Here is a 23,717-nt window from a genome sequence, read left to right as displayed (position 1 = left end):
CCGACGACAGCGGCCGGCTTATCATATCAGAGACACCAGCCGATTCGGACGTCGATACTCCGGCAGAGCCGCATTCACCACCTCCACCACCACCACCACCACCACCTGGTGATGCGCCAACTGCAACGAGACAGCGGAGACGCAGGTCACAAGTCCCACCCATGCAGGTGATGGATGCATGTCAGACACCTGCTACACCATCGGGCCAAAGTCCAGCATTCGTCCCACCGCCTGCAGCACCACCAGCACGTGTCCGACTCCCACTGCGCCGCAGGTCTCTGCGCAGTACACCATATGTAGGCGAAGATGCAAGCTCCCCAAATGGTGGCATTGAAGAACAGATGCTGCGGGTCCAGCGCCTACAGGGGAGACACATGGCTACCAACAGCAGTCACATAGCGCGCCTGGCAAAAGAAATGCGCACCCTGCCTGCGGCAGTGATGGACATGACCACTGTGGTGGCAGAGGGTAATGGGAGCCTGAGGGAGGACATACAGGAACTCACCCGTGCCATGAGAGCAGGGCATGACAGCGAGAGAAGGAGGCACCGGCAGAACTTGCTCCGGTCCGCAGCCTCTACAAAGGCCATCACTAGGCTGTGCAACAGCACAGCTGTTTTGTCACGCCGTCAGTGTCACTGCAGGTGGACCTGGGCCATTATTGCGGTGATGTTGCCAAGGCCCTAGGCCAGGTGACCACTGCAGTGGAACACCTGCAGAGCGGTACTTTCAGTGCTAGCGCATTGGGAGGGGAGGACGTTAGTGAGACTGCCTCAAGTGTGAACAGTGTTTCCGTGGCAGAGGCCAGCACCAGGAGGCACAGTTCGCGCTGCTCCACAGCCACAGGGATAGGCCGTGGTGAGGTAGAGGAGACACCTGAAAGGAGGCTGGGCGTTCGTGGCAAGCGCCACTAGACTGACTGAAGGCCATCCATGACCATGGTGGGGTAACCAGGGTCCTCTCCTATTTGACACTTGCACACCCGTGACTACAACGGGCATGTTTTGTTACATTTGTTTTGGGGAGCTCTTATTTTGTATCATGTCTGCCCGCACATGCCTCAGTGCTCCTGTGCATTAAACAGTAGCACCACAAATGCAATCGTCATGGTTCATTCTTACCTGGATCAGAAATCATGTTGAGTGATGTATGTCCGCCTCCTTTGCCCCTCAGCTGTGTTAGGGACGTGTGCCTGTCGGTGTTGTGTGCGGGTGGTTGGTCATCCCGGTAGACATCATTCCTGTCCACCTCTATGGGTATCCCCCTTCTGGTAGCGATGTTGTGTAGCATGGCACATACAGCTACAATCCTGCAGCAGGTGTCAGGTTTGTATTGCATGGCACCGCCAGTCTTGTGTAAGATTCTAAAGCGACTCTTCAGAATCCCAAAGGTCCTCTCTATTACATTCCTGGTGCTTATGTGGGCCGTGTTGTATCGTTGCTCCTGTGGTGTTGCTGGATTGATGTAGGGGGTGAGTATGTATTCCCGCAGGGCGTATGCACTGTCACCTAAAAGATGGAAGCAAAGGCTTAGCAACGGTGATGTATATACATGTGTGGTGATCATGTATGGAAGAGGTATGTATACGTACCAAGCAGAAGTCCCTCTCCAAATTCTCCGTTGAGTAGGCGCCTGTGGATGCCACTGTGCCGGAATATGTAGGAGTCGTGTGTGCTCCCCGGAAATTGGGCCACTAAGTCCGTTATGATGTGCTTGGCATCACACACAACCTGCACGTTGATTGAGTGGTATGACTTCCGGTTACGGAATATGTACTCATTGGCAGAGGGTGGACAGATGGGGACATGCGTGCAGTCGATGCATCCAAAGACATGGGGGAAATGGGCCACCTGGTAGAATGCCTGTTTGTTGCGGTCCAACTGCCGTGGGGTTGTGGGGAAGCTGATGTCCGTGTGGATCGTTGTCAGCATGGCATCTATGAATTTGTGGAAGAAGCGTGAGAGTGTGTTTTGCGATACGCCTCCGGCTACGGCGATGACCCCCTGGAAACTTCCTGAGGCCAGTAGGTGCAGGCTGCATAGGACCTGGACGTGCGCAGGTATTGCATTGGTCCGATGTGTCTGGTGCTGCAGTAGTGGCTGGAGGTCTGCAATTAGGCGCATGATCATGGCACGATTCAGTCGGTACTTGTCGTACACCTCATCCTCATTCTGTCCTAGCAATGTGATACGCACTCTGAAGACTCGCTCCTGGACCCTTCTCCTGCGCTGTGCTGCTGCATTGATTCGCATCCTCCTTGCTAGCACGTAGAGGGCTGCCATTTTGTGCAAGCCAACAGGGTCTCCAGGGCCACTTTTAAGGGCTTACTGATTGGTGCCATCTGTGGCAAAATATATTTTTTTTTCTCACATTTTTTTATTTTTTTGTAACTTTACCTCCAGGTTCTGATTCCCCTTAATCTGCTCTTGCAAAATAGCGAATTGTGGGATTTTCGCGATTTTTGATGCATTGAGTAGCGATTCGTTATTAGCCATTGGCACTTGCCGGTAGCTAATTGTGATTTCGGTGATAGCGAGTTCGGTATTTTGCGATTTTTTTTATTTTTTTTATTTTGCGGGTTGGTTATTAGCGATTCTTTATTTTTCCGGTAAATTATTTAGCGATTCTTTATTTTTTCCCGGTTCGTGTTGATGCATTGGGATTCGGTTTTTGACACTCGCTAACGGCTGATTTTACCGATTCGCTATTTTACCGAATGGATTTTTGCTTGATGCATGTGCTAGTCTGTCTAGAATCTCAGATTGGCACAGTGCCCACTTCATGTTTGTAGCATTTGAAAGTTCTATGGTGATTTTATCTTTCCTTAACTTATTGTCTTTTTCAAGAATTGATTCTCTGTGTACAGTCCAGAATTGATAACAGCAATAGTGTCTATTTTGGAAACTCTCAGAAATCCTTGATTGTCTGCAACTCATTAAGTTCTTGGCTGCAAAACTGATTACTTGGTTCAAGAAGTGGCAGCATATTTTTGTCGCATCACGGCACCATCACTGGCTACCAGGATGGGCTGCATCACTTTAAATCCTGTGCTATTTACTCCTTATCTTTTTTTGGCTTCTAAATTCAACTGGTATGCTTATAATCTTTGTTTAAGATCTGCAAGTCAGTTCATTTTATATATGTATATTCTGCTATAGTCCTTTCCCACTGCTTAACTTTTGAACACATTTTCCTTTCAGCTCTGCTCTCTTCCATCTCTTATCATTTTTTGAAAACAGTTAAAAATTATCACTCTTTATCTCCTCTACATTTGCTGGTTTTAGCACCATGAACCTTCAGCCACAGAGCACTCTATTGACAAGCCAGCCTATAAAATATCGTAATATGGTATCTATGATAACTTGGCCCCACGTCCTCTCCGGTTGCTTCCTCACTGTCATGGGTTGTGCCCTTGTTTTGCAGACCTTGTCTCAGTTCTTTCAATCCAAGCACTCGCCTATTATCCGTTCCACTTATTTATCTAACCCTGACCACCAACAATACAATTTTATCCTCTCTTTCGATTTGCTGATGCTTAACGTCCTTGATATGCTAGCTTCACCAATTTACACCTTACCCATGCTAGAGGAATCAATTTGGTGCCCCTGCACACCAACCCATGTTGTGCCCACATCTCATTCATCACCTCCCAATACCATAGGCATCGTGGGGTCAGATTCTTACCCCTTTCCAATAAGCTTACTGTATCAATTCTTCATCCTTTGCCACTTGATCTTTCCAAACCTAATCTATTGTGCTTTGCACGTGTGGGTTTGTATCCCATCCTCGTCGCCAATGTGAAAAATCTGCACACTGGCTTACTTGAAATGTTTTTTTTCAGGATAAAGGTTATCAAATGCCTCAACCAACCACCAGCTCTGGCTTTTTCCGTTACCTCCCTCACACAGAACGTCATTAGCAGAGTATTATTCCGTCTACATTGTCAACCCTCTGTACCCTTGGATAACACACATAACTACACTGGTCCTTGTCTCCATTTGCTTTCCAACTCTTCACTGATAGTCCAAATGCACACCCCATTGTTTTTTTTTTAAAGAGCTGATAATGGCACGCATAAATGCATGTATAAAGGTTGTATCAGTCTACGACTCATGCATGTGTTTTTATGTTACCATGCGCCTACAACCGTATTTTACACTCATGATAGCAGTTACTGGTATTGTGACACCAAGGTACATTACTCATAGGTTGATAAAGGGAAAAAGCCTATGTACTTAGCATTAGGCAATTCCCCTGAGTGTAACTTTTTATATCCTTTACTTCTTGCATGAAGTGGTGTAAATTATGCAAATCTCTTAAGCCAACTGTGTGCAGAGGATGAAGCAAGAGCTAGTTCTGAATAAGCAATCAATGTGAGTGGGAGTGATTAAGGTGTAGTATGATGAAACCTTCAAACTCAACACTCTAGTTCGAAGGTTCGATCATGCTATTCCTTCATACTCTCAGTGCGCTTTACAAGACACATACATTTACATTTGTATTTACTCTAGGCATTATGGTAGTGCACTCAATTTTTCTTCTTGGTTTCTTCATTTAGTCTCTTATTTTAAAATGGCAGAAAACAGGCCATTTAGCCTGATGTACAAAGCCAATTTGTGGCACAAAGCCCCACATTTGCAAAATCAGAGTTTGAGACCGCAGAATGTTTTTTTTGTTGTATACTAAATCCATTTTGCGAATCAGTAATACGTCAGCGAATAGCAAAATGGGTTCTGAAACACAAAGGTGCAGAATTTTAATTAACTTTGAGTTTTGTTGGTCAACAATTTTAGATGGGATAAGCTCCTGGGCCCGGGTATAGAGGCAGTTTTTAAATTCTCGAAGAAACTTGGTCATAAGCCCGTTAAGGAGTTAATTACACTCTATGAAATTAAATGTTTTACTTTGGGGACTTACGGCTGCTGGCTTTTGCGCCACACTTCTCTGGGAAGTTTACAAATTATTGAGAACAAATTCCTTTGTAGATTGTTGGCTTTTCCCAAGCGTACTGCCAGCCTTACTGTCCAACTAGAACGGAGTCTGGAGGATACAGTTAAGGTGATGATGCTCCTTTTGTGGCTAAAAATCTCATTGCATGCTAAATTTTCCTGTTTGGTTCCTTGAAGTTTGCTTAAGACAAGATTGTTTGGAGTCTATCCCTTTGTTAGCCTATGTTGAGTGCCTTTTCCTACTTCGGTCTACAGATTTGTTCTATTCACCCAAATAAATTGATGATAGTGCTAATTATCTGGTGAAATCCCCTCTTTATCTACAAAGAAACCCTGCTAGGTTTATTAAGTGTTTGTCTATGAGCTTGGTTTGTTGTTATATAGATTTAAAAACTATCGAAGGGATAGAGCCATATCTAGTGTGGATTCTAAAACCCGAACATGGATTTTATCTGACTCGTTTCAGATTAGGCACTTTGCAATTTCTGGTAGCATGTCCCTTGCAGGGCACTTGTTTCAGCTATTTACCCTGTTACACTTTTTTTTTTTTAAACTTTGTTTTATTGGCATTTCCACTGTTTTAGATATAATACAGGATATATGCATTTCTATTACACCTGCTCTTATTTACAGCTTACGTTTCCATTTTCGGTCTTATATTAGTTTCTGGAATTCAACCCTTTACTTCATATTGTAACAGTGTCCAACATTTTCACATTTATTTTTCTGTAACATACTCCCTAGGAGTTGTTACATCTATTTTTTAACCAACCTCGTGTTTCTCCCATTTCGCACTCATTGTGGTCCTGTATATGCAACACCAAGTTTCATAAATGCCTGCTGTAACCTGACCTAAGAACTTTGTGCCTTACAACTCGTACCTATCCCGTTTCCGCATGCAATCTTCCTATAGCTAATCTGTGCTGTTGAGAGTCTTGGTGTGTGATTGGGGCCTGCCCTTTGACTGTCTTGTCCACAGCTCTAGTCTCCTTTGTGGCCCATCGGGGTCTTGGGTATGGCCCGTCTAATCGTGTGTACCCACCTCTGCTTAAGTTTCCCTTGCCTAGCTCAGCTACTCCTCTTCTCTCTGTGCCTGGGCAGGTAATTTATTTGGGAGTGGTGCTGTCCCTTCATCATCCATCTCATCATTTTAGAGGTCTAGGGCCTTCCAGGCTCTCACCAATTTATTCCATTGGTCTACTATTGGCTTCTTACATACCCCCCTTGCTTCTTCCCTAATAAGTGGCCTCGTCTCTACTTCCAGCTAACTCGTGAGGTCTCTTTTCCAGCTTTTTATCTGTGGTCCTCTATCTGCCTTCCACGCCATTGCTATTCGTCTCTTCGCAAGGGCCGTAGCTAGGTCAACAAATTTGTTTCCTACCTTCCGCTTCGGTGGGCGTTAAAAAAGGCCTAAGAGACGCACCTCCCCAGTATTGCTAAGGTCTCTCTCTAGTGTTGCTTCTGTTTGCCGGACTACTTCCGCTCAGAAGGGGTTGAATATTGGGCAACTCCAGACCATATGGATGAAGTCTACATCGTGCTGAGCGCACCTTGGGCATGGCCGTGTCTCCCCCCATGTATCAATCTAATTCTATGTGGGGTAAGATATGTCATGTGGACATAGTTAAATTGGATGTATTTCAGTCTCGTACTGCACAATATGTTCTTGGGGGAAGCCAGGACTTTGTGCCATTTGTGACCTGTAAATTGTTTGTTTAACGCTTGTTCCCAGCGTTCCCTTACTTTAGACAGTGTTGTCAATAATTCCTCTACTAATGTCATGTAGAACCATTTCACTTGATGGATGGCCCCTCCCAAGGTGAATAGCGCATGGAGCAGGGGATGAGTTTCTAGTTCCACTCCTCCCCCTCCCAATAGTTCTCTAATGGTACAAACTAGGGCCTCATAGTACACGAACTGGCCTATCGGCAGCCCATATTGTTCTACTAGTTCCACAAAGGGGATCAACGTCCTTTCCTGGTAAAGGTCGCATGCTATCTTAAAGTCCGCTCCCTCCCATTCTGTCAATTGCTCCGAAGTGAAGATGTGGCATGGGGTGCCATGTGGTAGGTCCACCAAGGGAAGCTTAGGGGAATATTTGGGGGCCACAGGCAGCCTAGCCAGGCATTTCTTCCAGCATTGTAATGCTGTAATTTGTACGATCCGCTGATAAGGGGCTATAACTGTATGGTCCAATATCTTGGCCAACACCAGGGTGGGGCGAGTTCTCAGATCTCCCATGAATGTTCCCTCCATATTGGCTCCTTCTAGCCATTGGGCCAGCCACTGCAGCAGGTAGTACAATTCAAAATTGAGCACCCCTAGTCTCCCATTGCATACTGGGCATTGCAATGTCACCAGCGAGACTCCCACATCCCTCCCCCCATATTAAGTCCCGTACCAGCGAGTCCGGAGGAACAAACCAGCCCCTGGGTAGCACCAGAGGGAGCTTCCCAAAATAATAGAGTAGTCTGGGCAGCATAAACATCATTGTCAGCGATATGCGCGCCATTACCGGCAGCTTCAGCGAACTCCAAAATGCTACACAAGAACTGAGCGAGCGAAGTGCTCTGTCAAGATTGCCTTTGCATAAGTCAGTCAAAGAATGGTAGACATGTATGCCCAGGTATTAAACGTGGTTGAAGCCCAATTAAGATCTGTTCGGAGCATATGGTGTCTCGGAAGCGGTCCCGCCTCCGGGAAAAGATAAGTCTTTGCCTTACTTGCTCTCAGTCCCGTCAGGGTGGCAAATCTGCCTAATACACGTAAGGCTGTGTCTGATCCGGCCACTGCATTCCCTAGATGTATCAACAGATCATCCGCATATAGGGAGACAGTATGTTGCCTCCCATCTAGGATCAGCCCCGTCCCGCCTTGGCGGAAGAGAGCCACCAGTGGTTCCATTGCCAGAGCGAACAATACTGGCGACAAAGGACAACCTTGTCTTGTGCTGTGCAAGATCCGATATTGGTCAGAGTGTCACCCCCCGCCCCCCGTTCGAACCCTAGCGGTTGGGCAGCTAGATAGTATTTCAACCCAGTGCACCCACTTTCCCCCCAGCCCATCCGCTCCTTACATGCTAAGAGGTATTTCCAGATAACTATGTCGAAAGCCTTCTCGAGGTCTATCAAGTGTACTGGCCTCTGGATGGTACAGAATGGAATATAGACTTCTGAGATTATATGAAGTATTTCGTGAGGGGATAAATACATTTTGGTTGTCATGTATCAGCGTGGGCATGTGCAGAAGTAGTCTCATCACCAGTACCTCGCTCAAGATTTTAAAGTCTAGATTGAGCATGGACAGCAGCCGATAAAACCCTACTCTGGTCCCCTGGGATGTAGTCTTGGGGAGCGGCATCACAACAGCGCTTTGCGTGGAGTCAGGCAGACGCCCCAGCTCCAATGATGCGGCGTAAAATGTTTCCAGGTGGGGTGCCAGCTTAGAACCGAATGTTGAGTAGAGTGCTGCTGGCAAACCATCTGGACCGGGTGTCTTTCCCGTGGCCATTGATGCTATAGTGTGTCTTATTTCTGCCAGCGTAACTGAACCTCTCAATGACTCCCTATGGTGTTCTTCTAGTCTAGGTAGATGCAATGGTGCCAGGAATTCTTCAACGTCTTCTGGTGGGGGTGGGGCCGTATACAATGTTTCAAAGTATTTTCCAAAGAGGGTATCTGAAAGAAACACTTAGTTATAGATTCCTTACCTTAGATTTACTCACAGGCGTCAGACTGGATCCGTAAACTTTTTTCATCAGCAGTACCTCTGCACGTCGGAAGGTGGCGTCGGTCGGCTCCATCTTCGGCATCATAGTCGCCGGAATGACGTTGCAGCAGCTACTTAGACGCCGCCCTCGCGCACTGACGTCAGTTCTTTATTTTTCTGTGCCCACCAGCGCAGATCCGAGAAGGGCGGTACCTCAGTAATTTTTTTACTAACTTTTTTCTCGTCTTTGGTCGACTTCTTGTTTCGAGTCTCTGACTCCGAACAGGTGCACCTGGAATGCCCAGTTTCAAGGCCTGTGTTGCACCGCGTGTTCCTCTTTTGCCTAGAGCGTGACCATGACCCCAAGTCATGCTCCAACTGCCGGTCGATGGCGCCGAAAGGCTTTGCGGGAGTTGTCCCGAAAGCTGCTTGAACTCCGGCAGCCGGCACCGCCCCATACAAGGTCCCACTTGAGAAGGAGGTCGAGGGACCGGTCGCGGAGCCACCACCATTCCGGTTCAAAATCATGGAAGTCTTCGCACTCGGGGTTGGGTAAGTCGAAGCATAAGAAGAAGTCGAAGAAGCATCAGCGCTCTTCGACTTCTCGTCGGTCGGCCGATCCGACGAGGCACGCAGGTGGTACCGTGCCCCTACAGGGGGCCGCGCGCGGAGCCCGAAGGGTCGACTCAGAGTTTCCCTCCCTTTCCGGGACCCAGAGCGACCCCGCCCAGCTTCGTACGTTCTACGAGGCGATGCATGCCATCTTTGGGCGGACCGACCCCGCTGGCGCGCCTTTGGTCCCCGTGTACTCGGTTGGGGGGCCTAGGTCTTTGCTGCCAGCGGCTCAGTCACCGTAGACCCCCTTGGAACCAGCCCTAGATCCGGATTGGCGCCGGTTGACCTCGTTACGCCTCCATCGGCACCGCTCCTCACGGCACCACTACAGCGTTCAGTGCCGGTCGGCTACCCGGCCGGCGTCGCTCCGGCCTCCATCTTGACATCGACACGGAGCCGGACCGACGTCGTCCGATGCCGAATCCGGCGCCGGGTGGAGTTTTTATGTCCTTGTTCACTCCTGGGGTCCCTTTTTCAACAACAATGGCACCCAGAGGATGATGAGGTGGGCTGGGATGGGTCCGGTGACCCTTTGACTGACCAGTTAGACACTGGGCAGGACTGGAGAGAAGACCTGGGGGATACCAGTGGTCTTGACACCTCTCCTGATCATGGCATGTTGTCTCCTCCTACCATGGCTACGGAGGAGGGAGCGTCATGCGCAGTGGTGTTGCGTAGGGCGGCCGAGGCTCTCAACCTCGAGCCTCCTACAGTGGCGGTCAGGACTAACCTCCTGACTGGTGCTTCAACCGGCTGCGAGCTTTTCGGAGCCCTTGCTGCTGTTTAATGAGGCCCTCCCGGACGTCCTTTTGGGCACATGATCCAAGCCCAACACGGGGGCTCCCGTGGACAGGATGATCGCCCGACTCCACCGCCCGGCTCTGGCTCCGGGCGACCCCACTTTCCACACCCAACATCCCATCCCAGAAAACTCGGTAGTTCAAGCTTCTACATCCAAGAGCGCCTTCCCTACTGCTCCACCGGAAAGGGACTCCAAGAAGCTGGACCACCTTGGCAAGAACATTTTCTCTTCCACCAGCTTAGGACTGTGGTCCGTAAACACCGCATGTCTCTTGGGCCGTTAATCGCACTCAGTGTGGGATACGGTGGCGCAACTTCTGCCTCAGTGTGCGGAGGAGCCCTGAGCAGTGCTCTCCCAGGCTGTTGTCGCCGGGAGGGATGCAGTAAAGTTTACAATACTTTGTGGACTGGACACCGCCGACTTTCTGGGCAGGACCCTTTCAACGTTGGTAGCGCTTCGTCGCTACGCCTGGATGAGGTCCACTGGCTTTTCAGGGGATGTCCAGAACACCTTGATGGACTTGCCCTTTGATGGACGTCACCTTTTTGGTGACAAAGCAGACAATGCCCTAGAGCACTTCAAGGGCTCAAGGGCTACGTCCAAGTCCTTGGGCCTCTCCACCCGTCTGGCGCGGTCTGATTTTCGCCCCTTTTGTGGTTACTTAAGGGGTGCCTCGCTACGTCCCACCCAGAGTCACAGTCCGCAGCAAATTACCCAACCTTCGCCAGGCCGGGTACGTGGAAACAACCAGTGTGGTTTCGGGGGCCAGTGGGCGGGCCGGTCCACCAACCCCTCCTAGTCCAACCTTTCAGGCCCATCAAACACCAGTGGGCGGCAGGATTCGCCATCAGCTCCCCCACTGGCACACCATCACGTCGGACAGGTGGGTTTTGCAAATAGTCTGAAAGGGCTACTCCCTCCCCTTCGAGACTACCCCTCCAGCCAAGCCACTGCATTTCGGAGGATCATCTGGCCTTTCTCCAGCAGGACATTTCGGCTCTCTTGGCCAAGGGAGCCATCGAGCACGTTCCTGTCCCAGAAGTAGGTCGTGGTTGGTACTCCCACAACTTTCTGGTCCCAAGAAAGACAAGGGCCTACGTCCTATCTAGGACCTCAGGGACGTCAATCGCTTCCTCGGGAAGGAGAAGTTCAAGATGTTGACGCTTGCTGAGGTCTTGTCTGCCCTCGACCCGCAAGACTGGATGGTAGCGTTGGACTTTCAGGACGCTTATTTTCACATCCCCGTCCTGCCAGCTCACCGGCGTTACCTACGGGTCACGGTAGGCCACGAGCACTTTTAGTTTACCCCACCCCCTTACCTTACCAGGGTGTTTACGAAAATGATGGCAGTGGTCGCAGCTCATCTGCGCAGATCAGGGCTTTCAGTCTTCCCCTATCTCGACCACAGGCTGTTGAAATCGGGCTCGCCTCAGGCAGTCTTCTCCCACCTCCAGACTACGGCCGACCTCCTGCATTTGCGGGGGTTCTCAATCCATGTGCCGAAGTCGCACCCGATTCCCTCTCAGAAGCTCCTCTTCATCGGAGCGGTTCTGGACACGACGAGGTTTCGGGTCTATCCTCCCTGTAGGAGAGTGGAATCTGACTAATGGTTGCCCCCAACTTTTTGCCTGGTATTTAAGTGGTTTTTGACTAGTCTGGCTGGGATCCTGCTATCCAGGACCCCAGCCTATCTGCTTTCTCCCTAAAACTGTTGTGAGTACTCTAGGTACAAACATAATTGGATGCTGGGCATGCCCTTCCAGTCCCTTGTAGATGGTACCCTAGGTACCCAGGGCATGGGTCCCCCAGTAGGCCTACCAGGGCTGCAGCACTTATTGTGCCACCCTGGGACAGCCACCCAAACTGACACCACCAGGCCACTACTGTAGCCTGGGTAAGGTGGTGCTAGCACCCCTTACCGGGATGTAGGTACCCTATGTCCCATACCATTACAACACATATACTCTCATAGGTCACCCCTATGGCAGGCCCTGGTAATCCTACAGGGCTGGGTGCTGAGGTATGTGTGAGGGGGGACCCCTACATGAGTAGGACCTCTCTGCAACCTTCGTAACACCGTTACTGGGTTGTTTGTAGTGTAGCCATACCATATACTCTACCGCATTATAAGTTATTGCGTCATCGCTGTAACTTGGGACTGGCTACACAGAACCATATCGTGTTTGGTGTCAAACATGAAGGAATCATACCCCCAGTCCAGCCATGGGCATGGGGGCACGATTCCCCCTTGCTAGGAGGGTGATATGGGAAAAGCGGTATATTTTAGACACCAATTTAAAAGTGCACGTGTACCACAAAATGGCTACTGTTCGCCACCTACACGACTCTGGCTGGCTGTTGCTGGGGAAAATCCCAGCCTCGCCAGCTGGACAATAGGGCTCCTGTGGCAGGGAGGTGCCAGCACCTCCCCAGACAGGATGATGTGGATTGGAACAGGGTGGGTGCACCAAAAGTCCATTCAGAGTTGCACGTAGGCAGCTGCAGAGCCCCAATTCTGCATACACCGCCTGGAACCGGTTCAGGGGCATCCTGCCCCTCGCCCAGGCGGGAAACACACAAAGGGGAGTGGGTGTAGCCACCCTTTCCCGCCTCTACTCTGATTGGTAGGCTCTATTTTGGACCATCCCCTAATCTTGGGGATATATGGGAATAACTTTGCCCTAGAGCCTTAGATTCGTACAGGACTTCACAGAACTGACCTTCGACGAGCTGCTGCCCAGCTGACTGAAGAAATCTCCCTTGGGATAAAGGAGTTATCCCCCTGCTTGGCAGGCACCTAAAAGACTACAAGATACCCGGTTGGAACTTCGTTGCTCTCACGACCTTCGACGCCTTCCAGCAACCTCGAGGTGGGTCTCCAGTGCATCCCAGCGTCCTGTGAGCGTGCCCAGCAAGTCTGAGCACCCTGGACCACGTGGGTGCCGAGATCCCCGCATACCCCGAGACACCGGCCACCTCTTGTCCAGCACACGACCCCGACCAGTGGGGAAGTTGTGCTTTGGCCCATTGTTGAGCCAACCTTCACGCAGCATTTGTGCCGACCCTCAGCTCCCTGGCCCGCTCCGGTGGCCCGTGGGAGCCCTTTTACGCACTCCATTTTGCTGCCTTCCGCGGTCCCTTGTCTCTCGACTTGTGGGCCCTGACGGAGGACAATCTTCCTTTCTAAGAGTTCCCCTGGTTGCTCCAGGCCTGCTCTACGCTCCCTGCAAAGGAGAGCACCCTCAGACCACGTGGGTCTGCACCAGCAGCTGCTTCGTTCATCTTGCGTGGGTTGCGGTTGCCAATGCTTAGTGGATCCAATCGGGACACTAACACCGCAGCGACCCTCAGCCGACGTGGGACAGTCGCCCTCCAGAAGCTGGCCTTCCTTGAAGCCTCCCGGAGCCCGTGACTGCAGAGCCCAGCTGTACCTTCCACACCTGAAGCACCCGACATCCACGAGCTCCTTCCTGTGAGCTCCCTGGTCACTGTGCTGTGACCCAGACTCTGTCCCCTCTGCTTTCAGGTTCATCTTTGTCTTTTCTTCAACTTTAATCTTCACGACTTCAGCGACACTTCCAGCTAGCAGCAGTTTGGACTCCTTTTCCATAGAAAATCAGCCCGCGACCCGACACCAGAATCGACCTATGCACCCGGCTTCCCTGGGGCAGGTAACAGTGGTACTTCGGTACTTCCGTGGTGGTGGGCTCTCCAAAGCCTTAAGTCCCAAGCCTTAACTTTGTACTGTTGTTAGAAGTGTCCTTAAACCTTAATTATTCAACCGCGACATTCTCCATAGGCTAACATTGCGATCCCGACAGCAGCTTCTCGCACTGCACACGCCTCCCGTGGGTCCCCTTCCTCTTAACTGTGGGTGGATTCTTAAGGGGCCAGCGATCCTGAATGCCCTAGGCATTGCCTGTAGAATTGTCGTGGTTCTTATACCACTATTTTAGTATATGGTTTGGTCCCCCCCTGGGGCCCATTGATTTCTGTGCTATTTATTGTGTTTAGAAATGCTTGTTTGAATTGTAACTTTGCCACTAGCCACATAAAGTGTCTGTGGGATTCTGTCTAGAATAAATACATATATTTTATATATATACCTGTGTGGGCTACTCTTTCATTTGGTTATTCAAGAGGTTATTATGGTAAAACAATAAGCTTAACACTCCTTCAAGACTTAGCCTGAAGGCTGCTCTCCACAGCTACCACTAGGATAGCTTTCTTAAAGGTTGTCTTAAACCTATCATCAATAGGAGTCGAATTGGACTGGTGCAAGGTGTCCCTATAACTAGGAACAGCATATGCCAGGCCAGCTTCTCACATTGGTGTGCAGCGGTTGGATTCAAGCTTGCCATTGTTTTACCAGATAACACATTGAATTTCTAAAGTGAAAGCCACAAGGTACCAAAGGTACATATAAATTCAAGCTAGAAAACAATAAGTTCTACTGAACTTGGAGTTGTGTGTAGAGGGTTTAGCACACCTTGACTACAACTCAAGAGAGGGTTCAGTAGGCCACACTTAGTGTAGGTAGATACATCACTACACTAAACATGTCTTCAAGTGGCACTAAGGCTATGGAAGGACCCCAGAGGGTCCCAGTAGATAAGTATGATAATTTCACCTTTGCTGAGCTCAGGGAAATGTGCACCCTTAGGAAACTGAAGACAGAAAGAGGTGCCAACACAAAACGTCTCAAAGAGATCCTGCTCATAGCAGACTTTATGGAGTCCATAGGATCCAGAGGGACGGACAGAGTGGGTGGGCATCCCTCAGAAGAGGACACTTCCAGAGTGGAATCTGAAGAGGAACAGGAAGAGGATGAAAATCCTGACCTGGAAGACACAAACCACTCACAGCATGGAAGTGATGGCCCAAGAGGCACTCCTTCCACCCTTAAAAGGAGAGTGGTGGACCCCAGAAGGAACAGATCCCCCTCAGTGGGATCCATCCATTCTAGGGGATCCAAAGGGTCCTCTGCCTCTTCTCAGAGAAGAGAATCCTCTCATGAGAGGAAATGCAGACTGATCAAATTTGAGCAGGCTAAGCTTCAGCTTAAAAGAGAACAGTTAGCATTAGACAGGGAAACCCTGGAGCTTCAGAAAGCTTCAAAGAAATGGGGTCTAGAGATCCCTGGTGGCAGTGATGAAACCCCTAGAGTTAGAGAGAGAGTCCCTGACAATAGGAACCTCCACAAGATTGTGCCCCCCTATCAGAATGGGGATGATATTCACAAATGGATATCTGCTCTTGAAAGGGCCTGTAGAGTACAGAGGGTCCCTGTAGAGCAGTGGGCAGCAATCCTGTGGCTCTCCTTTTCAGATAAAGGGAGAGACAAGCTCCTCTCTGTCAGAGAAGAGGATGCTGATGATTATTATATCTTGAAAGCTGCTTTAATAGATGGGTTTGGCTTAACCACTGATCAATACAGACTTAAGTTCAGAGACACCCAGAAAGCACAAAATCAGGATTGGGTAGACTTTGTGGATTGTGCAACCAAGGCACTGGAAGGTTGGTTAAATGGCAGTAAAGTTAATGATTATCAAGGATTGTATAATCTCATTATGAGGGAGCAGATTCTTAATAATTGTCAGAACCAACTTTTACACCAGCACCTGGTGGACTCTGATCTGACCTCTCCCCAAGAATTGGGAAAGAAGGCAGACAAATGGGTCAGAACCAGGATCAGGCCTAAGAACCAAGTTGGTGACCAGAAGAAGGATTCCACTAAGCCCAAAGAGAAAGGTGGGGATGATAAACAAGAAAAGTCATCTGAAGGGCCCCAACAAACCAGTGCTGGGGGTGGGTCCCAAAATCCTTCCTCTAATGTCAAGAAACCCTATTGCCATGTCTGTAAGAAACCTGGCCACTGGAAAACAGACTCCAGCTGTCCTAAAAATGGCAACAAAGAAAATGTTCCTCCAAAACCTGCTCCAACACCTCCTGTTACTACTAGTAGTAATCCCCCAGGTGGTGGGAGTGCACCCAAAAACTTAGTTGGGTTCTCTTTGGGGACACCAGTGGACTCTGGCCTAGCCAGGTCCCCTGCATTAGCAACTATGGTCTGTGATGGTGGCATGGGGTTTGCCAACTTTACCATGAGCCCCAGTATTCTGGGCAGGTACAGACAAGAACCAATAATCAATGGTCAGAAGGCTGTGGCCTATAAGGACACAGGGGCCAGTGTCACCATGGTGACCAAGAGGCTAGTGCCCCTAGATCAGCTTTTACCTGGGTTTAGCTATCAGGTGACCAACATTGATGGAGTCAGGAAAGATCATCCCATGGCAGTGATAAATCTCAGCTGGGGAGGAGTCACTGGCCCCAAGAGAGTGGCAGTGTCCCCAAACTTGCCTGTGGATTGTTTACTGGGGAATGATCTGGAAATCTCAGCCTGGGCTGAGGTTGACCACAAGGCCCATTTGAAAATGGTAGGAATTCCTGAGAGAGTGGATGAGACCCTGAGGGCCTCACCTCCACCCCAGGAGAAAATAGAAAGAGTGAAGCCTGAAACTATGGATCACTCTACACAAACAGAGAGCATAGGGGAGGAGGAGCAGTCTTCCCCCCACCAGACTACAGGTAAGGGGCAAGTTTCTCAGGGAACTGACCCTGCCCCTTGTGAAGTAACTGCCCCAGAAGTGGACAGGCTTGGCCTGCCCACCTCTCTGATGGCAGGGGATCCTTCCAAGGTGGTACCCAGTCTGGAGCAGGTATCCTGCCCCTCTCTACCCTGCCTCAGTCAGCCCAGGGCTGCAGAGGTCAGGGAGGTCAGTGGACCCTTATTGGGCCCCTGCCCAGAGGAACCCCCTCATCAAAAGATCAGGGACACCCAGCAGAGTAGTTTCAGCCAGGTGAATATTCCTCTACAAACTGAGGGATCCCCCTTACCCCTAGGTATAGGCACCCCTCAAATGGATGTTGTTGAGCACAGGGAAACCTGGGGCCTAGCTGCCCCAAACCTTCCAGTGCCCTCCACTATTCCAGCCAAAGGGATCCAGCCCCCAGCTGTAGGCAGCCAGAGGTTGACCCTTAGGGCCAGATATGACACCGTCCTGGGCAGAAAGGCTTCCATAGTGGCCAGTGATCTGAGGAGGTTGAGACCAACGCAAGTAGGGTCTCACTTCCAGACTCAGACACCCCACCAGCCCACCTCTGACCCAAAAACCAATACAGGTAATTTCCCTAGAATTTGGAGAAACTCTAGAACCCCTTGGGGTAGGATTTCCCAAGTGGACCATGACACAGGGAGCAACCATGTTAGTACAGGTTCTTCCTTATATGGCCACTCAGGAAATAAAGGCTTATCTGGACAAGGTTAGCCTTATCTCCTTTCGTTTGGGGGGGGGTTATGTAGGAGAGTGGAATCTGACTAATGGTTGCCCCCAACTTTTTGCCTGGTATTTAAGTGGTTTTTGACTAGTCTGGCTGGGATCCTGCTATCCAGGACCCCAGCCTATCTGCTTTCTCCCTAAAACTGTTGTGAGTACTCTAGGTACAAACATAATTGGATGCTGGGCATGCCCTTCCAGTCCCTTGTAGATGGTACCCTAGGTACCCAGGGCATGGGTCCCCCAGTAGGCCTACCAGGGCTGCAGCACTTATTGTGCCACCCTGGGACAGCCACCCAAACTGACACCACCAGGCCACTACTGTAGCCTGGGTAAGGTGGTGCTAGCACCCCTTACCGGGATGTAGGTACCCTATGTCCCATACCATTACAACACATATACTCTCATAGGTCACCCCTATGGCAGGCCCTGGTAATCCTACAGGGCTGGGTGCTGAGGTATGTGTGAGGGGGGACCCCTACATGAGTAGGACCTCTCTGCAACCTTCGTAACACCGTTACTGGGTTGTTTGTAGTGTAGCCATACCATATACTCTACCGCATTATAAGTTATTGCGTCATCGCTGTAACTTGGGACTGGCTACACAGAACCATATCGTGTTTGGTGTCAAACATGAAGGAATCATACCCCCAGTCCAGCCATGGGCATGGGGGCACGATTCCCCCTTGCTAGGAGGGTGATATGGGAAAAGCGGTATATTTTAGACACCAATTTAAAAGTGCACGTGTACCACAAAATGGCTACTGTTCGCCACCTACACGACTCTGGCTGGCTGTTGCTGGGGAAAATCCCAGCCTCGCCAGCTGGACAATAGGGCTCCTGTGGCAGGGAGGTGCCAGCACCTCCCCAGACAGGATGATGTGGATTGGAACAGGGTGGGTGCACCAAAAGTCCATTCAGAGTTGCACGTAGGCAGCTGCAGAGCCCCAATTCTGCATACACCGCCTGGAACCGGTTCAGGGGCATCCTGCCCCTCGCCCAGGCGGGAAACACACAAAGGGGAGTGGGTGTAGCCACCCTTTCCCGCCTCTACTCTGATTGGTAGGCTCTATTTTGGACCATCCCCTAATCTTGGGGATATATGGGAATAACTTTGCCCTAGAGCCTTAGATTCGTACAGGACTTCACAGAACTGACCTTCGACGAGCTGCTGCCCAGCTGACTGAAGAAATCTCCCTTGGGATAAAGGAGTTATCCCCCTGCTTGGCAGGCACCTAAAAGACTACAAGATACCCGGTTGGAACTTCGTTGCTCTCACGACCTTCGACGCCTTCCAGCAACCTCGAGGTGGGTCTCCAGTGCATCCCAGCGTCCTGTGAGCGTGCCCAGCAAGTCTGAGCACCCTGGACCACGTGGGTGCCGAGATCCCCGCATACCCCGAGACACCGGCCACCTCTTGTCCAGCACACGACCCCGACCAGTGGGGAAGTTGTGCTTTGGCCCATTGTTGAGCCAACCTTCACGCAGCATTTGTGCCGACCCTCAGCTCCCTGGCCCGCTCCGGTGGCCCGTGGGAGCCCTTTTACGCACTCCATTTTGCTGCCTTCCGCGGTCCCTTGTCTCTCGACTTGTGGGCCCTGACGGAGGACAATCTTCCTTTCTAAGAGTTCCCCTGGTTGCTCCAGGCCTGCTCTACGCTCCCTGCAAAGGAGAGCACCCTCAGACCACGTGGGTCTGCACCAGCAGCTGCTTCGTTCATCTTGCGTGGGTTGCGGTTGCCAATGCTTAGTGGATCCAATCGGGACACTAACACCGCAGCGACCCTCAGCCGACGTGGGACAGTCGCCCTCCAGAAGCTGGCCTTCCTTGAAGCCTCCCGGAGCCCGTGACTGCAGAGCCCAGCTGTACCTTCCACACCTGAAGCACCCGACATCCACGAGCTCCTTCCTGTGAGCTCCCTGGTCACTGTGCTGTGACCCAGACTCTGTCCCCTCTGCTTTCAGGTTCATCTTTGTCTTTTCTTCAACTTTAATCTTCACGACTTCAGCGACACTTCCAGCTAGCAGCAGTTTGGACTCCTTTTCCATAGAAAATCAGCCCGCGACCCGACACCAGAATCGACCTATGCACCCGGCTTCCCTGGGGCAGGTAACAGTGGTACTTCGGTACTTCCGTGGTGGTGGGCTCTCCAAAGCCTTAAGTCCCAAGCCTTAACTTTGTACTGTTGTTAGAAGTGTCCTTAAACCTTAATTATTCAACCGCGACATTCTCCATAGGCTAACATTGCGATCCCGACAGCAGCTTCTCGCACTGCACACGCCTCCCGTGGGTCCCCTTCCTCTTAACTGTGGGTGGATTCTTAAGGGGCCAGCGATCCTGAATGCCCTAGGCATTGCCTGTAGAATTGTCGTGGTTCTTATACCACTATTTTAGTATATGGTTTGGTCCCCCCCTGGGGCCCATTGATTTCTGTGCTATTTATTGTGTTTAGAAATGCTTGTTTGAATTGTAACTTTGCCACTAGCCACATAAAGTGTCTGTGGGATTCTGTCTAGAATAAATACATATATTTTATATATATACCTGTGTGGGCTACTCTTTCATTTGGTTATTCAAGAGGTTATTATGGTAAAACAATAAGCTTAACACTCCTTCAAGACTTAGCCTGAAGGCTGCTCTCCACAGCTACCACTAGGATAGCTTTCTTAAAGGTTGTCTTAAACCTATCATCAATAGGAGTCGAATTGGACTGGTGCAAGGTGTCCCTATAACTAGGAACAGCATATGCCAGGCCAGCTTCTCACACTCCCGAACAGCGAGTCTGGGATATTCGGGCTATGATTCCGATCTTTCAGCCTCTATCCCAGGTTTTGCTCAGAGTGACCCTGAGGCTGCTGGGCCTCATAGCCTCCTGCATCCTGCTGGTCGATCATGCCAGGTGGCATATGCAGGCTCTGCAGTTGGACCTTAAGTACCAGTGGGCGCACCATCAGGGGAATCTGTCTGATTGCGTCCAGATCTCGGATGGCACTGCTCAACAACTGCAGTGGTGGCTCACGAACCAGGATTGGGTCAATGGCAGATCCCGCTCCCTTCCCCAAGCTAGACCACACTGGTGACGGAGGCATCCCTTCTGGGATGGGGCGGCCACATGGGAGAGGCGGAGATCAGTGGCCTCTGGTCTCTGGCGGAGTCCTGGCTTCACATCAACCTTCTGGAGCTCCGGGCTCTTGCACTGAAGGCATTCCTTCCCAATGTCCTGGGAAGAGTAGTGCAGGTGTTCACGGACAACACCACGTGGTACTGCAACAAACAGGGCGGGATGGGGTCATGGACCTTATGTCAGGATGCCCTCTGCATCTGGGCATGGATAGAACATCAGGGCATTTCCTTGGTGGTTCAACACCTGGCAGGTTCTCTGAACGCCAGGGCGGACGCACTCAGCCCAGGTTCCTGATGGATCACAAATGGCGGCGTCACTCGGAGATGGTGCAGGGTCTCTGTCAACAGTGGGGAGAGCCTTGGTTACATCTGTTCGCCACCGAAGAGAGCACGCAATGTCAGCAATTCTAAGTGTTGGAATTTCCAATGCGGCACTCACTCGACGACACTTTTTGTTGTGAGTGGAGTTGCGGTCTGTTGTACACCTTTCTGCCTATACCACTTCTACCCAGTGCTGAAGAAGATCAGGCGCGACCGGGCCCAAGTCATTCTTGTGGCTCCGGATTGGGCACGAAGAGTCTGGTATCCCGAGATGCTCAACATGACTATCGATCCTCCGATCAGACTGCCTCTTTGGGAGGATCTTCTGTTGCAGCAGCAGAGGACGGTCCGCCACCCGAACCTGTCCAGTCTCCACCTCCTTACGTGGAGCTTGAGTGGCGGCAGTTGACGTCTTTCGATTTGCCTTCCGAAGTCTGTGACGTAATCTTGCCAGCCAGGCATACCTCCACAAAGACGGTATACGCCTGCAGGTGGAACAAATTTGTGGCATGGTACACATTAAAGGCTGTGGATCCCCTTTCTTCCCCTCTTTCTGAATTACTATTGTTTCTTCTCCCTTTAGCCCAACAGGGTACTATCAAGGGCTATCTTACAGCCATCTCTGCCTTCCTTCGGTTGCCAGATCAGCCTTCGCTTTTAAAGTCCCCGGTAGTTAACCGTTTCCTAAAAGGTTTAACGCATCTTTTTCCTCCAATCCCCTTCGTTATGCCTCAGTGGGAGTTGAATCTTGTTCTAACCTATTTAATGTGTGCTCTCTTTGAGCCGCTGCATAACTGTCCTTTACGTCTTTTGACTCTTAAGACTGCTTTCCTGGTAGCCATCACTTCTGCTAGAAGGGTGAGTGAGCTCCAGGCTCTTTTTTCTAAACCTCCTTTCCTGTTTGTTCATCCGGACAAGGTGGTTCTCCGAACCCGTCCGTCCTTCCTTCCTAAGGTTGTCACGGCCTTCCACATCGGGCAGACGTTACTTTGCCCACCTTGTTTCCGCCTCCACATCCTTCAAACGAGAAAGAGAGGCTCCACCGTCTGGACCCAAAACGTGCGCTCTCCTTCTATCTAGATCGCACAAAACAGTTGCGGGTGGATGATCAACTTTTTGTTGGTTACGTGGGCGCTAAGAAGGGTTGGGCCGTACACAACACACCATTTCTCGATGGGTCGTGTTGTGTATTAAGTCCGGTTACACTCTGGCTAAAGAGGAGCCTCCAGTCCGGCTAGGCGCTCACTCCACCAGGGCGACGGCAGCCACTACTGCTTTGGGAAGGGGAATGCCTCTGAATGACTTCTGTTAGACAGCCACGTGGGCATCGCTGTCCACGTTCATCAAACACTACTGCCTGGACAGCAAAGTCCGGAGAGACGGCTTCTTCGGCTGTTCTGTTCTCCAGGATTTTCTGGTGTGATCTTGGTTCGCAGACCCACCATTGGGGTTGGTATTGCTGGGGTATCTGTTCTAAGGTAACGTGTTTCTTTCAGATGCACAAGTTACTTACCTTCGGTAACGATGTATTTGTAAGAACCATTAGTTAGTTACAGATTCTTTACCGCCCTACTCATCCTCCCTGTTCTGCAAACTGATTTCTAGGGTTAAGGACATCCTTTCGGGCCCTAGTTTTGTGCACCAATGGTCAGTGTCTTGCATTGCTCTGCGCTTCTGGCGCGGAAAGTCGTGTACAGAACTTACGTCAGCGCGCGAGGGCGGCTTTTAAGTAGGTGGCGTGATATCATCCCGGCGACCATGACGCAGACGACGGACGTGGAGCCGACCTATGCCACCTTCCGACGTGCAGAGGTACTGCTGACGAAAAAACTTTCCGGATCTAGTCTGACACCTGGGGGTAATTCTAAGGTAAGGAATCTATAACTAACTAATGTTCCTTACAGATATATCGTTACCGAAGGTAAGTAACTTGTGCGTTTGTTGTCTGGGTCATATAGGATAGTATTCTCCTCATTAGTAATATGTTTTAAATGGTATCCGCGAGACTCCGGTTTATTCAACCTCGCCAGTAGCCTGCCTGATTTGCCTTCCTCGTCATGTGCTCTGGCCAGGTAGCTTTTGTGATCAAATTTCCAGCGTCTTTCTAGTGCCTCATTATATTGAGCTCTAGCATCTGCGAGATCGGCCACGGCTGTTGCTCATATCCCTTGCCTATAATCAAGGGCGTGTAGTTGCTCTTTAACTCAGTGAGCTCTCTACACAGAGCTCTCTGCACTCCGACCAACTGGTTCTAGCAGTGGCCACGTATTACCACCTTGAAAGCCTCCCATTCCACTAGCTCGGAAGAAGCCAAGCGCGCATTCGTGGGAAAGTAAGTGTGAATGCAAGAGCTCAGGGATTCTCTAAAGGGGCAGTTAACTAACCTCTCCGATCAAAACCGCCACATCGGGATCGGAGGCGTATTTCTCGGGGGGCGGTGAACAAGCAGGAGAGGGCTGTGATCTGAACTAGTGCGTCTCGAATATTCAGTGTGTGTGACTTCCTCATTAATGTCTGCGGAACATTGGAATATGTCTAATCTAGTGTGCAGCTGTTGCAGAGGGGAAAAGAAGGAATATTCTATTCCTGCCGCATGTTGCACCCTCCAAGTATCCACTAGGCCCCAGCGGTCTCGTTAATCTCGAAACCCTGCTGCTATATGGTGCGGTTGTGTCCCCAGCAGGGAACTGTGTGATCTGTCCAGCCCCACATCTTGCACACAATTTAAGTCGCCCCCTATTATTATAGTTTCCGGTGTCAGATCTGACAGTTGGGCTGAGAGCTTCTGTAGGAAAGCCAACTGCTCGTAATTTGGGGCATATATGTTTACACTGGGTATAGCCTTGCCATTTACCTTCCTGCG

At 50.4% G+C, this 23,717-nt stretch overlaps 1 protein-coding gene across 5 annotated transcripts in view; it reads left to right on the top strand.

The window, feature by feature from the left end:
• The window catches only part of CRTC3 (CREB regulated transcription coactivator 3), a 1,114,890-nt gene that overhangs the window by 208,947 nt on the left and 882,226 nt on the right, over window positions 1–23,717 (top strand). The window lies entirely within an intron of this gene.

The sequence above is a fragment of the Triturus cristatus genome, chromosome 3_1 (assembly GCF_964204655.1).
Source record: "Triturus cristatus chromosome 3_1, aTriCri1.1, whole genome shotgun sequence".
Lineage (NCBI taxonomy): Eukaryota > Metazoa > Chordata > Amphibia > Caudata > Salamandridae > Triturus > Triturus cristatus.
This window is presented reverse-complemented; position numbering and strand designations above follow the sequence as displayed.